We start from the raw sequence: 15,629 nt of genomic DNA, 5'->3' as shown, positions 1-15,629 counted from the left end.
TTTGAGAAAATTGGATTTTTTCGGGATCTGGGTTGGTGTCGGACTCAGCTCACCCGTTGCACGAGTTGGAGTCGACATGTTTCTAAGGTTTTTCGAATCGAGTTCGGGTAGAGCTCGATTTCCGCTGAGTTTAGGAGCGTCAGCTGTTCCGGCGGGTTGATCGTTGAGTTTTGCCTTTGGTCCTTTGGGCGAGATCAGGTGACAAGTGGAGCCGCCCGATCCATTGGCCATGCAAGCACAAGAATCGAAGACGAGAGTTGTGCCTTCAGGCACGGTGTTGGCATTGCTTGATTCGGGCATCGAATTCGCTAGTGAACTCGCAGAATCCCCTACTTGGTGTGCCAGCTGTCGGTGTTTAGCAGCCAAGCCTGCTCAGGGATACCCTTAGCAATAAGATTGTAGGCAAGGGATCGTCTAGCTCTGGAACTCAATGGTACAAGGAACACAAGGATTTAGACAGGTTCGGGCTGCGAAGTGCATAATACCCTACGTCCTGTGTGGTTGCATGTATTGCCTTAAGTGTTGTTATCATTGTCTCTGTTTTGAGGGGGTCCCTGCCCACCCTTATATACTCTGGGGGGACAGAGTTACATGGAAAGTCCTAGCCGAGTACTGTTGGAGTCCAACTACAACCTGGTCGGGTAGTTTCATTGTACTACAACTAGTTCTACGCCTATTCGGGTAGTTACAAAAGAGGTAAGGTATATCCATGCACTATCCCTTACTCTAGAACATTCTATGCCTATGAGAAGTCCCACTGCGCCGGGTCTGACAGAACTATCTATATAACTCTCCCTAGATAAAGACTCTTCTCGAATTCAGAAGGGGGCTCTGGATAGAACAACTCAGGAACATTCATAGCCCCATAATGAAAGAGCATGTGTAACTCTGTGGGCCATATGAACAATCCTGGGTTCAGGTCCCGAAGGGAATGAGTTCCAACTCATTTCTTCCTTAGGAGGGAAACTTCTCATGGCAAAGCAATCCATCCTAGGCTTCTAATAGAAGTTCAATTGAAATGAAGTGCGATTGTATTTTCTATTGAGCATCAATTAAAATCAAGGAGTAAGAAGTGAATTTTGAATCACTTGATTTGATTGGCATAGATCGGTAATCGAGGATAAGAATGTGAGTTTGGTTCACTCAATTCAATCGGCTTGGCCCCTGTGATCCCTTGACCAAAAGAATGAGTCCTACGCACTAGGAAATGGTGGTCAATATCGAGGCATATTCCTTGGTGAAAAACACCCAGATGTTACATTGACGCGGGAACATGATGGGCTTTCTTACGGTGCCTCTTCGAGGAAATTGTGGTTGAATTATTCCAACCACTCCTTCCTCAACCCCCTTTGAAACAAGGTCATGAGGAAAATTAAGAGGAAAACACCATAAGGGAATGTTTTTTTGTTTTTTTTTGTAGTTCGAGAGAGGTATCGTCAGCAAAATTTTAGATATATTCAAGATGAAAGCTCGAATTCTGATGACGATGGTCCTTGGTTGCTCAATGAACCCTCCTCGTGACTAGGCTTCATTTATACAGATCGACGAGGGAGTATTTTCTCGGATAAGATCCGAGATTTTCTTCCCTCAAGTCGGATCATGAAAAAACAAACGAGCCTTCCGAGAGGGCATCAAGCTGTAGGAAAGCATGACCAAGCTCATGTTATGCCTGGCGATTCCTCCTCTGGTAGGGTTCTCATAGTTTAACCCTTAGAAGAAATTTTCCTGAATTAGTGCTATGAGAGAGGAATGAATCCCGCAACCGGATGAGGAGTTGGGTTCCAGAAAGGTGGCTCTAAAGATTCACCCCAAAGGGTCGAAAGGTGTGTACAAGGATAACCTTTCTTGGGTAGTAGGGGTAAAGGTAGAGATAAGAAAAAGGAAAAAGATAAGAGGTTGAACTTGGTAGCGGGGGTGAAAGTAGAGGTAAGAAAAAGCAAAGGATTTTTTTTGTTTTAGAAAAAGATACAAGGGCGAACTAGGTTAAAAAACAACTACATCAACCATTCCCCGGCAACGACGCCAGAAATACTTGTTGGTATTTCTTAACTCTCAGAAAGAAATTCGCGAGCGCACGGAAATACCGTTGTAGCACTTCATCCAGGAGTATTCAGGGTATCATACTTTTCGTGGGGAATGGAGGTGCAACATTCTTCTAACTAGTTTACCCGGAGGAAGGGTGAGAAGGCTGGCCTTTGGGTAGTGTGGTTATCTAAGAGAAGATATACTTAAGAGAGATAAACCAGCTCTTACCCGCTTGCTTCGGGTGCCGGCTTACTCCTGGTCTGCCAAGAGTATCCGGCTATTAACTCTACACCCAACTCTCACGTGAGGGACTACAAGGGATGGATAGGGCTTCACCACAGCCTACCCCGACAGACCGTGAAAAAGGTATGCAAACAAAGGTAACTTTTAGCCTAGACACCCCTGACTCCGTCCAAGACTTGAGCCATTAGACTAGAGCACCCGTCACAAGGATGGACGATGATCCCTGAAGTAAATGATAACAAAAGCTTAACTCTGATAAGAACTCATCTAATAGATGAAGGCTCCGATACTTACTCAAAAAAGGCTCATATCTGCCGAGGTACAAGCAGAGGGAAGCCGACAACTTTGGCCCTCCTCCCGAACTTCTCCTCGCACAGTCCCTAGCCTAATCTTACAACTGGACCCCTCTACATCTCTCCTCTAGTGATGTGTGGGATGAATGAATGAGAGAATGGATGAGTGGTGGAATGGATTTGTGAGGGGTGAGGGGAGCTCCTTTTATAGCTTGAAAGGTCTATTCCCACCGCAACTGATAAGGAAACATGTGGGCACCACCTTCTAGAGGATAAGATCGAATCTCCCGCAAAGACGCACTTGGATGGGAGCCAGTCTGGGTTCGGGCGACCCCGGGGGTCAGCCGACCCCAGATGGCACTCCCCCAGGTCCATCTTCCTCTAACTGGCTGACAGGTGTGCCCTAACCTTATCCCTTGGGTACACGTGCCTTGGAGCGCCCGTTTCCTCTGGTTTGTGTGCCCTTTTTGTAAGTGAAATGCAGGTAACGATCTTCTATGCTTTTATTGTGCGTTCACTTGTGTGTTTCTATTGTATTTCACCCGTGAGTGCCTATAGATCACAATTCACCAAAACTTGTGGAATTGATTAGCTATAAGCCCTATAACTAAGTTTGGTGATTGGAATGTCATGAAAAGCCGTAGGAGTTGACAGTTTATTTTAGCACTTAAGCACCGTCAACACCGGGGCGCTGGTGCGAGCTAGTGAGTGCCGGAGAATGCTAGCCGGGCCAGGCTGGGATGATGAGCATGCGGCATGGAGGAGGAGTGGCGCACGCGGAGGCGGCGGCGGACCGACGGCATTGTTGGCACTCCTTAGCCTAAACGAATTAGTTCGCAAGCGCACAGAGACCGATTGTAGCTTTCACCAGGGACTATACCTAGGATATCGAATCCAAGGAACGATAAGCTTCGACTAGTGGTTTGGAGCGATTCAGCCGGACCCGCCAAGGAGAAGAGGTACGAGGATAGAGGGTTTATCTCCAGATAGATTCCTAATTACTAAGCTAACTTGATAGACTACTAACTTGATCTGCTTCGGCGGCCTAAGAGAAGGACTCATAAAGGGATGAGAAGGGAGCCCGACGTCCTTTGGCAACTACAGCTATGAAAGCACCCGAGCGTGGTGGACTACAAAGGACGGACAATGCTGTCACCACTTGCCACCTACCACTATGGTATCATGGGGTGGAACACAACCCGAGATAGCTAACCAAGCCTGGGCAACATGCCCACAATACTACTTACTCCTACCATGTACTAAGGCAAAAAGTAACCTCTAATAAGTAGAACTTGCTACTTACGCAGACTCAGGATCCCGTAGATCAAAGAAAGTAACTAAGCAAGTAACTTAAGTTAAAAGTAAAACTAGCGAGAAACTAAAGATAAATGAGAAACTTACTTGATTATAAATTCCCCCGAGGTGGGTACAAAGTTGGGGTAAGGTCGAGAGAACTCGACTCCGCCCCTTTAGCCCCGCTTCCGCCAAAGCTCTCACCTCACACTCTCTCTATTCTACTAAGATGAACAACTAAACTTTGAGGCACTCAAGCTCCAAGTGGTGTGTGTTACAAGTGAGGTGAGGGGGTCCTATTTATAGCACTCCGTGGTCGTTTCTTAGCAGGTAATTCAGGTAGCGCCGGTGGTACGCGACTGCCGCTGTTGTGCTTGACTTCCACGCGAAGGCTGATGACCATTCGCTGAAATGTGGGGCCGGGCGGCCTGGCCCTGCTTCCACTTGGCACCGCCTTCCCGTGGGATGGTCCTGATCTTCTCTAGAGGTCGGTACTTCTGGCGCTTCACTCAACCGACACCATCTTGGGCCGGGTGGCCTACTTGGGGCCAGGCGCCCTAGCTCTGGAGGCCTCTCGGCCTTCAGTTGCACCGACATGATCATCCATGACCGTAGATCATTCTTTGATGGGTGGACATCTTGTACTCTGATCATGGCCCAAGATTCCTTCACTTTGCCTTCCAAGTCCAACTTGTATATTTTGGGAAACTACCCATTGGAATGGCTTGATTTCTCCTTCTGTATGACTTTGGTAAATTCTCATGCTAAGATTCCACAGAAAGTATGCCAGTCGGCCGGATTCGGGCCTTCCGGTCCAAACAGTGTCCATTTTGGGTCAAATTTGGATATGTTGTTCCTGAGATCAAATAAACACCAAAACTTGTAGAACTCATTAGATATAATGGTTATGACATGGTTATGACCTAGCTTTCATGAAATAAGGCGGAGCATTGGCGGCAAAAATCATCGATATCGACTACCAATAGGCGTCGAGAAGGAGTGCACGGCGCGGAGGCGGATCGACGGCGACAAGGACGGATAATGAACTGGAGATCGAAACACCTAAGTGCTGGATATATTGAAGCACCACTTTAGTACCGGGCCGTGCGTACGGCCGGTACTAAACTGGTGCCTGTGTAGTTTAGTAACAGCCATAAACATGGCCCGGTACTAAAGTTTCTCGTTTAGTACCGGACCTTGGCTATGCTGAGTACTAAACTGCCTCAACTGGCGGGAAAATTTCGTAGAGCCAAATACCAACTACTCTCATATTTTCTTTTGCTAGTGTTTACATGTTATTTATGTGTAATAAATTAAATTTAAAAATGCAAATACATGTTATTTTGACTAAGCAAAATTATATTTTTTGTAGTTTATATCACTTTGTTAGATTGAATATACGTTTATGCACTTAATTCGTCATATTGAGTTCAAACTTTCTTTTATATGTGTTTCAAATGTGTTTTTTGTGTAAACAATTTTATAAATCCATAAATAATGCGAATATATGTTATTTTGACCATAAAAAGTTAATAGTTTTGTATTATACATCACTGCATCAAATCGAATATAGGTTTACGCATATTGAGTCCAAAATTTCTTTTATATGAGTTTAAAATGTGTTTGGTTTGTAACAAATTAAATAAATTCATTAAAGATGCTAATATATGTTATTTGATCATGGAAAATTATATAATATAAATCAAATGTATTTCAAATATATTACATAAATCACTTCATCACATGAATACCAAAGTACAACATAATGGTTACTCAAAATTGAAATACTCATCTATGTTTAATCGAACATTGACAATCTTCCTTTTTGACAAATGTCCCTTGATTGTGATCATGGCGTAAGTAAGGAGCATCCACTTTGGATTACAAGATGCTGGGGTTAACATCGACTGAGAATGGAGGACGATCACCAAATTGATCAAAGTCTTCTGACTTGTCGGAAATGTCCTCAACTCCAATGATTTTTCTTTTTCCAGGAAGAACTATGTGGCGTTTTGGCTCGTCGTCGGACTCGGCTTGATTTTTGTTAGGTTTGCTTGACATGTCCTTCACATAGAACACCTGTGTGACATCCTTATCTAGGACGAATGGTTTGTCTTTATATCCATTCTTTTTGAAGTCCACTATGGTTATATCAAACCGGTCTATCATTACGCTGCTTACAGCTCGATTCACCCATTGGCACCGAAACAAAGGAACTTTCAAAGGCTCATAGTCTAGCTCCCATATCTCCTCTATGATACCAACGTAGTTGTCCTTATTTCCATCATTGCCTATTGCATCTATACGAACATCGCTATTTTGTTTCGTGCTCTTTTCATCTTGGGCTCTCGTGTACCCTTGGTATTGCATAGTTATGATCGATGGTCCCCTAGCGAGCCATTGCAGTTGTCCATCAATCATGCCATCACCCATGAAGTTTTGTCTTAGCCAAACTGCAAAGCTATCTATGTGATGACGTGTAATCCAAGCCTCAGACTTCTTTGGGTTTTCAGACCATACGATATTCATGTGCTCATCCATATGTGGAGCCACGAAGGATGAATTCTGTAGAACCGAGAAGTTTTCTTAGTGGAATTCACTTTTAGGGATGTGCATATTAGATTTCTTCCCTAGTGTACCCTTTCCCTTCAGTCTCCCCTCATGGCGTGACATGGGGACCCCGATCAGACTGAGATCATCAATAAAGTCAACACAAAACTCAATGACCTCATCTGTTCCGTAGCCCTTGGCGATACATCCTTCTGGGTGAGAGTGATTGCGAACATACTTCTTTAGGATTGCCATGTACCTCTGGAAAGGGAACATATTGGGTAGGAACATAGGGCCAAGAATGTTTATCTCTTTGATAATGTGAACCAGGACATGTGTCATAATATTAAAGAACGAAGGTGGAAACACCATCTTAAAGCTGACAAGGCATTGGACAACGTCATTCTATAGTTCTATGAGCTTATTTGGATCGATTGCCTTCTATAATTTCATTGAGGAAGGCACAAAGCTTCACGATTGTCAATCTAACATTCTCTGGTAGAATACCCCTCAACGCAACTGGAAGCAGTTGTGTCATCAGGATGTGGCAGTCATGAGGACTTCAAGTTTTTGAACTTCTTCGCTTTCATATTTATTCTTTCTTGTATATTCGAGGAGGACCTATACGATACCTTCATACTATTCAACCAATCAAACATGCTTTCCTTCTCCTCTTTGCTAAGAGTGTAGCTAGCTGGACGCAAGTAGTATTGTCCATTCTCTCTCTTTTCAAGTTCTAGATCTTCTCGTTGTTTCATTTCTTTTAGGTCACATCTTGGTTCCAGTATATCTTTTGCCTGCCCATATGTAACAGTTCACACAAAGATTCTTCGTATGGTGCATCATATCAATTGCGTTGCAGACCTCCAAGACTTCCCAATACGGTAGCTGCTACAATATAGACTTCTTCTTCCACATTGGTGCATGTACGTTTCCATCATTCGGAACTTGTTGGTTGCCGCGGCCCTTTCCAAACACTTGTGGACACCCTTTATCATCGAGAAAACACACTTTCCATCATGGAACATAGGCTTAGCACGAGTTTCCTATTCCCCTTTGAAATATTTCCCTTTCCATCTCAAGGGGTGCTTGAGGGGAAGAAATCGACGATAGCCCATATACACGGCCTTCCAACAATTTTTCAGATAAAAATTATCAGTTTCATTTAGACAATGGGTGCAAGCCTGGTATCCCTTATTCGACTGCACAGACACATTGCTAAGTGTAGACCAATCATTGATTGATATGAAAAGCAATGCTCGGAGGTCGACATTCTCTTGTTTGTACTCATCCGTACACCTTCTTTCTTCCAAAACAATAAAAGTTCATCAACCAACAGTCTTAGGTACACATCAATGTCATTGCCAGGTTGTTTCGTGCCTTGGATAAGCACATGCATCACCATGTACTTCTGCTTTAGGCATAGCCAAGAAGGAAGGTTGAACATACAAAGGGTCACAGCCCATGTACTGTGACTGCTGCCCCACTCGCCGAATCGATTCATTCCATTCGTTCTTAAACCAAACCTTATGTTCCTTGGGTTGCTATCAAAATCCGGGATTCCCTATCCACATATCTCTACTGCGACCCATCTGCAAGGTGTCTCATCATCTTATCTTGCTTGCATTCTTCTTTGTGCCACTGCATCAACTTAGCTTGTGCTTTGTTTCTAAACAAGCGCTTCAATCGTGGTTTTATCGGGAAATACCACATCACCTCAGCGGGAACTTTTTTCTTGGCTGGCTCCCCGTCGACATCACTAGGATCATTTTGTCTAATCTTATACTGCTTTGCGTCACAGATAGGACAACCTTCCATTTTCTCATATTCACCGCGATAGAGGATACAATCATTAGGATATGCGTGAATCTTCTGTATGTCCAACCCAAAAGGGCAAACAACATTTTTTTTCTAGGGGAAAGTTCGTTCCCCTTTAGAAGCATGTTCTATATAATTCCTAGTAGCTCCTCAAATCCCTGATGGGTAACACCATTGGCCACCTTCCACTGCATCATTTGCATTGTCGAACCCAACTTTTTAAGCCCCTGCTTTCAATCTGGATACAATATTTTTCTGTGATACTCCTGATACTCCAACATCTTCTCAAACTTCTTTGACTCCTTGATAGTTTCACTATCTCTGTGTGCATCGACTAAAACCTAACCTAGTTCGTCAGGTGGTTGATCCTCTGCTGCATTTTCTTCAGCCTCATGCATTGGCTTATCTTCAAAGGCAACTGCTTCATATAAGTGAGTGTTGACGGTCATTAAGTGTGAAATATGACCGCCAACTATACTCATAAAAGAAGGAAAACCATACCTCTTACTCACATATCTGTATCACTAACCTAGCTCCACAGTTGTTTTCGAAGATCTATGATTTCAGGAGCACAAGTCCGAAATAAGAAGAAAACATGACGAATACGCAGACAAAGTCGCTGAAGATTGCGTCCTGCGTAACACATGCAAAGGAGGCACACAAACTAGACCAAACCGACCAACGAAGCCCTGGCACTGACCATCTGACATCAGGACCCACCAGGCAGTATACTAGAGAAAGGCGGTGGCCAGAGCCGCCAAAGTGGGGCCGGTTGAACCCATGGTTCGGCCAAACCTGGACAGACGCCGGTCCAGGTGCACTTTGGCGGGAAGATCACTCTGATCATCCTGAAGGCGGTTATGAATGTTTCCATATTTATCTTGGCAGGAACCGACCTCAAGGAGCTATAAAAGGGGCCTCCCACCACTCTCACCACACACACCACTTGAAGGCCTCTCTCTCACACTCTCTTGTGACTTGTACTCCTTAGGGTAGTGGAGCTAGACTAGTAATTCATCTCTTTAGTGAATCCAGTCATCCTCGAGGTCGGCGAGCAATCCTTGGCCTCTACGGCTTTGTATTCCGACTCTTGTTATGCTATTTATATTGAGTTTGTTCTTGGTTATCTTGCTATGTTCTTAGCATGCTTAGCCTTGATCTGTGCTTTATCAAGTTATACTAGTTGCTTGCTTAGACCAGATGATCTGGTAGGATATCGGTTCGTTGTGCTTTCGGGCTTGCCTTAGCATCTTACCTGTCCATCCAAAGGGTGGGGGACACGGGGGTGCTAGGGTAGTGACCTCAAATGTGGGCATGGTGCCCGGGTATACGGGATCCTTCGGATATGACGGTGCTCCACGGTGTGATTGGGGTAGACCGCAGGTGGTGACAGCCCTGTCGGTCCGCCGGGAAGCTGCTTATCAGTTAGCATACTCCCCAAGGTTCGAGTATCGTGTAGGAGTTCATGCAAAGATGAAACGGGACTGGATGTTATCCAGTGCGGGTCATTCTCCCCGATGGCCCTAATTTCCCGGCACCTACAGTTCTAAGCATGTGGCTAACGTAACTTATCTGCTAATATGAATAGTATACTAGGATCTGTGCCCATGCTCCCACTAACCTTAGGTGTGCTTGTTTATTCTTTATTCATGAGAGTTGGTTGTTCTGTGTGTGTCACATTACCCCTGATTATCCTTTATTTATCACTTACCCTTGCATAATCAGTAGTCTGCACCTTACTTCATAATGTCATGGTTATGGAACTAGTAAATATCTTTACACAACCTAGCCATCCCTTGGGAAAATATAAATAACGATACCCTGAATACTTCCGGGTGAAATGCTACAACGGTATATCCATGCACTTGCGGATCCTTCTATAAACGTTAAGACATACCAACACAGCATTCCTTTGGCGGCATTGCAAGGAACTAACCCCTCCTAGTGGCGACGCTAAGAAATGCCAACAAGCATTTCTGGCGCCGTTGCCGGAGATGGCACTAGGTGTAAAGATTTTACTAAGCACATAAACATGGCAATATGAGTAAGAGGTAGCTACTGCTTATACAGGCTAATGTGTTTATCTTTTTGTTTTCTCCTGATTGGATGAAAATAGGGTAGTGTATGTCTGGTTTCTCCTTGCCGACAAATTTCGTTGAAAACCCCAAGAAGCTCGTGAGAAGGGTCCGACCTCGCGTCGTCCCTCCTCCGCTCTCGCAGTCGACAAGCATGCCAGCTTCCCAAGCACCATCAACAATCACCGAACTCATGGCTGAGAAGACTCTCCGCGACTTCTCCGCCCCCTCAGCTGCCAATGTGGCAACTGGACCCAACATTGATGTTGGGGACGTGAACTTTGAGCTCAAGTCCAGTATCATAAACATGGTGCAGGCTAGCCCATTCTGTGGCAAGCCAAATGAGGACGCCAACGCCCATCTCCAGAACTTTCTGAAGTTATGCAAGACCGTAACCATACGGGGTGTTACGGCTGACGCCATCAAGCTCCGTCTATTTCCTTTCTCCCTCCTGGGGAAAGCAAAATAGTGGTTTTATTAGAATAAGTAAGCCGTCAGCACGTGGGACAAGTGTTCCACGGTTTTCCTTGCCAAATTCTTTCCATTGGGCAAAACGAATGCCCTACGTGGAAGAATTTCAAGTTTCCAGCAGATAGGGATGGAATCCATCCAAGAAGCTTGGGAGAGACTACAAGAATACATACTCTCCTATCCTCATCATAGGATGGACGAGTGGCTCGTGCTCCAAAGCTTCTACAATGGGCTAATGACTACATCCAGAGCCCATCTCGATGCTGCTGCTGGAGGAGCCTACCAGGACCTGACAATCGCCAAGGCTACGGCCTTAATTGAAAAGATGGTCTCCAACCAGGGCTGGAACGAGGAGCGTTCCTATGACACCCCGGCCTACAAATAGTACAAGAGAAGTTGAGAATCTCTCAGACGAAACCGAAGAGTTATGCTCTAGTTCTTTGTTCCCGGATTTATGTAACACCTATCTGGAGTTTTTCTCTCTTCCTTGACCTTACCTGTGTTTCCTCTTTACCCAGCTCAGATGGCGGCAGAACAAAAAGACCTTGGAGACCGTGCAATGGGTGATGGTGTTCATGCAACAGTTTCCGTGAAGCAGCCGACGATGATACAAGATCAGTCCTCGCAAACAACACACCACCCGAAGAATGGTGAGGAAGCTTGCCCGTGTTGCCAATTCTACGGTGTCCCTTGTCGTCAAGTTCGTGCAACTAAAGATGAAGCCACAGCTAGGAGGAACCAGAGGTTGTTCTCTGGTACAAAGAGAAAGATCTCTCATCAAGAGCAGCTAGCAGAGGATTCCCTTTTCCTTGATAGTCCATCGGTCGAAGAGCTACAGACCATCCAGAAGAGAAAGGATCCTAAGTGCTCTAGAGATACACAGGTCGAGAATCAAGCTCTCCATGATTATGTTGATGGGTTGACTATCACTATGAATGTGATTCATCCACGCGGTCGCAAAGAGTCCAAAAGGCAAGCAGCAGAAGTAATGCAAGATGTGATGTTAAGTTCACTGGGAGGTCAACCAAGTAGCGCCATTCACCACCACCGCAAGTGCTACAAGTGCGGACAAAAAGGTCATTATGCCAAAGGTTGTCCATAGAAGCGCCTTTCACCGGCTCCACGGCAAGCGGGACAGCAGGGGCGCCCAGCTCAGCCCAGGGCGCCGCTTCAGGGCAGAGTGAACCACGTTGTAACGACCCGGCCCGGAAAAATGGCTAAGATCTACTCTACAAGTTAAGTAAACCACACCTGCTAAATAACTCTCTTGCGCTTTCGTCCTCGCTTCGCGCAAAAAGGTTAACCCGGAGTTACTAGCCTTCCCACGACCGGCTATTTAAGTTGGTCTGATTCAACTTCCGTAACCGGTATGGAACTATCTCTGGAACACTGTGCCGGAGCTACAGTGCCCGCCGAGCTACAGTAACCCGAAACTGGCCCGGCCCATCTTAGCCTGTGGGCTGTTCTGTTACAATCACCCACCCTTTAGGATTCGACGTCCTCGTCGAATCATCGAACCAGCTTACCCATACGGGACATAGGACCAGGATCTCCTCTCTTGGCTCACGACTGTATGTCCTAGTGCCAATCAACACATGTACACGTCCGTGCGTCCAGTGCTAACGGCGCATCCCAGATGCCCGTGCACTGATCCGCACACGCCCGTGTACATGCTGGGCCCGTGACCCACACCTACCCGTGAAACCGCAAGAGTCGGCTCTGATACCAATGTAACGACCCGGCCCGGAAAAACGGCTAAGATCTACTCTACAAGTTAAGTAAACCACACCTGCTAAATAACTCTCTTGCGCTTTCATCCTCGCTTCGCGCAAAAAGGTTAACCCGGAGTTACTAGCCTTCCCGCGACCGGCTATTTAAGTTGGTCTGATTCAACTTCCGTAACCGGTATGGAACTATCTCTGGAACACTGTGCCGGAGCTACAGTGCCCGCCGAGCTACAGTAACCCGAAACTGGCCCGGCCCATCTTAGCCTGTGGGCTGTTCTGTTACACACGTGACGGCCGAGTCAGCGGCCGAGGCTCCTAACGTGGTTATTGGTATGTTCATGGTCAACTCCCATCCAGCTACAGTGCTTTTCGATACTGGTGCTACTCATTCATTCATCACCAAGTCATATGTTGAGCATCATAGTTTCTTTACCACCCCATTAAAGAAGTATCTGCTAGTCTCTTCACCGGGAGGGGAGTTGAGATCCCATATTGTTAGCCCTCGAGTCAGTATAGCCATAAGGGGGGCAACGTTCAGTACTGCTCTAAGGGTGCTAGACACCAAGGGTATCGATGTGATTCTGGGAATGGATACTCTTGCCAAGTGGGGAGTCAGAATTGATTGTGCTCATCGGGCAGTTCACTTGACAGCATCTGATGGCCAAGAGGTGACAGTCAGTGCTACAGAGTCTTCTGGTTTTCCTCATCAGATGGAAGCTAGACCCACGGATGGTATTCGCGTGGTGTCTGGATTCCCGGATGTCTTTTCGGAGGACTTGCCAGAAGAAGGAAGATGAATTGATGAAGACCTATCCTGATCTCTTTGCTAGCCAGTCCAGAATCTCGGGACGAGATTCCTGTAAGGGGGTAGGATTTGTAACACCCTAATTCAAATTTCAGTATTTAATAATAAATTTAATTGGCTTTAATTAAATTTCTAAGGTTTATTGTGTTTAGACTTGCATTTAATCTAATTTTGATCCTAAAGTAATTAAAATTTATTTTAGGTTTAAACTTGTTTGTGCATTCATGCTGGTGCATAGGTTTTATTTGTTTGTTTGAGTGCATAGGTTTTTGAATTCAAATTTGATTTGAATTCAAATTAGTTTGGGTGTAGTTTGAAAAAGAAAAAGGGAGAAGAAATAGAAATAGAAAAGGAAAACCCCAGCCCAACCAAGTAGCCCAAACCCGCCTCTCCCCCCACGGCCCAATTCCTTCTGCGCGAGCCCAGCAGCTCACCCGGCCCAACCCGCACCCCAGCTCTTTCCCTCAGCCGCGACCCATCTCCCCGCAGACGGCCCAGTCCTCCAGTTAGCTCCCGCGCTCAGCCCACAAAGCGCAGCAGCTTGGCGCCCTCACCCTGCACGCACGCGCCCCGGCCTGCCCCGCCTCAGCCAGCAGCACCGCGCGCGCTTTTTCTTTCCCTGACCGGGCGGGCGCACGCATCACCCGTTCTCCCCCCCCTGTAACACCCTAGTTTAAATTTCAGCATTTATTAATAAATTTAAATGGCTTTATTTAAATTTCTAAGGTTTATTGTGTTAGACTTGCATAATCTACATTTTTGTTCTATAAATAATTAAAATTTATCATAGGTTTTAAATTTTGATGATGCATTCATGCTGGTGCATACTTTCAATGATTTGAGTGTGGTTGAATTCAAATTTGTATTTGAATTCAAACCTTGTTTGAATTAGGAATAGAAAAGTTTAGAAATAGAAAAGAGAAAAAAACTAGATAAATAGAAAACACACCCAGCCCAAGAACCCAAACCGGCCCAGCGCGGCCCAGGTCTCCCCCTCTCTCCCCTGCGGCCCACATCCTTCCCTCCTGGCCCAGTTCCTTTCTTCCCGCGCCAGCAGCCCACGCCGCAGCCCTTTCCTCCGCACGGCCCGGCCTGCCCTCACCTCCCGCTCGCCCCGCGCCCGAGCCCAGCTCGCCCGCCCCGTCTGCCTGCCAGCCGGGCCCGCAAGCCAGCCCCTCAGCCCAGCGCGCTCTCCCCGCTCAGCCGCGCCGCGCGCTACGCCGCTGATCAGCGGGGCCCACTTGTCGGCCCCGTCTTCTCCCCCGCAGCGCAACGCCCGCGCCTGAATCCCGCCGAGATCGCCGGGGCTCCCTTCCTTGCTCCCACGCCGAGATCTCCGGCCTGCCTCCTTTAAACCGCCCGCAATCCCCTGCACCACCTCCCATCGACCAGCGCGCCCCCAAACCCTAGCTCCATCGCGCCCACCCACCTCCGCCGCGCAGAGCGCCGTGCGCCGCCGTGGAGCCGCCGCCCGGCTGCACCGAGAGCCATCGTGACCCGCGCAATAACTTCGCCGCGGCTCAGTGAAGCACGCCAAGCCCTCCACACCGGCCCTAGGCCCCTGCGTCATCGGAATCGCGCCGAGTCCTCCCAAACTCCGGTAAGCAACCTCGGTCAATTCGTCCCCGTCGGCGTTCCTCGGGTTCAATTGACCCACCTCCCGCATTCGCAGGTCGACCGCGGATCTTCCTGTGTGATCCCGGAGCTCGGAGGCGCGCTCCATCATCCCGGACCCGAACGCCGACTGTACCCCGCCGCCGGACCCCGCCATCGACCCCACTGCGCTCCGTCTCAGGCCAATCCAAACCCTCGGTAAGACGCTGCCCAACCATCCTGAGCTTTTGCGCTAGTGCCCGTAGGCCAGGGCCTGTCCTGGGGGCCGGTACGCCGCGCGCCGACGAGGTCTGCCCCTCAGAGCCTCCGCCGCCATCGCACCCTCACCCCTAAGCCGCCCCGAGCCCAGTAAAGGCCACGGGTGGATCACGCATGGCGCGTAGATCCTCCCCGACCCAAGCCCGCTCAGTTTTGAGCCCTGGAACACCGGAAGCGACCAACGCCGGCGAGCCCCACGCGGCGCCTCCGCGAGAGCTCTGTCTCCGGCGAGAACCCGCCGCCGCCCTTGCACGATTGGTTTCTGGCCGTCCGATCCGAGACGCGCGGCCAAGATTAGATCAGCTTGCCCTTTGATCCACACCGTTAGATCTTGAACCAACGGCCTAGATCCAAACATACCGGTTCGGCCCGCCCTTTTTGCTAAAGAGACCCTCGGTTTCTTTTAGATCAACCCGCAGTCCATCTCTAGTGAAAAGTAATTCCAGATCTGCCCTTC

General features: G+C 47.5%; 1 non-coding gene across 1 annotated transcript; it reads right to left on the bottom strand.

Moving 5' to 3' along the window:
- Window positions 1-10,856: 10,856 nt before the first annotated feature.
- LOC120680368 lies at window positions 10,857-10,963 on the bottom strand. The gene has a single exon (XR_005677635.1). It is a non-coding gene; the product is annotated as a small nucleolar RNA R71 (small nucleolar RNA).
- Window positions 10,964-15,629: the final 4,666 nt, after the last annotated feature.

Source organism: Panicum virgatum, chromosome 6N (assembly GCF_016808335.1).
Source record: "Panicum virgatum strain AP13 chromosome 6N, P.virgatum_v5, whole genome shotgun sequence".
Classification (NCBI taxonomy): domain Eukaryota; kingdom Viridiplantae; phylum Streptophyta; class Magnoliopsida; order Poales; family Poaceae; genus Panicum; species Panicum virgatum.
Note: the sequence above shows the minus strand (reverse complement) of the source record. Positions and strands in the feature narration are given on the sequence as shown.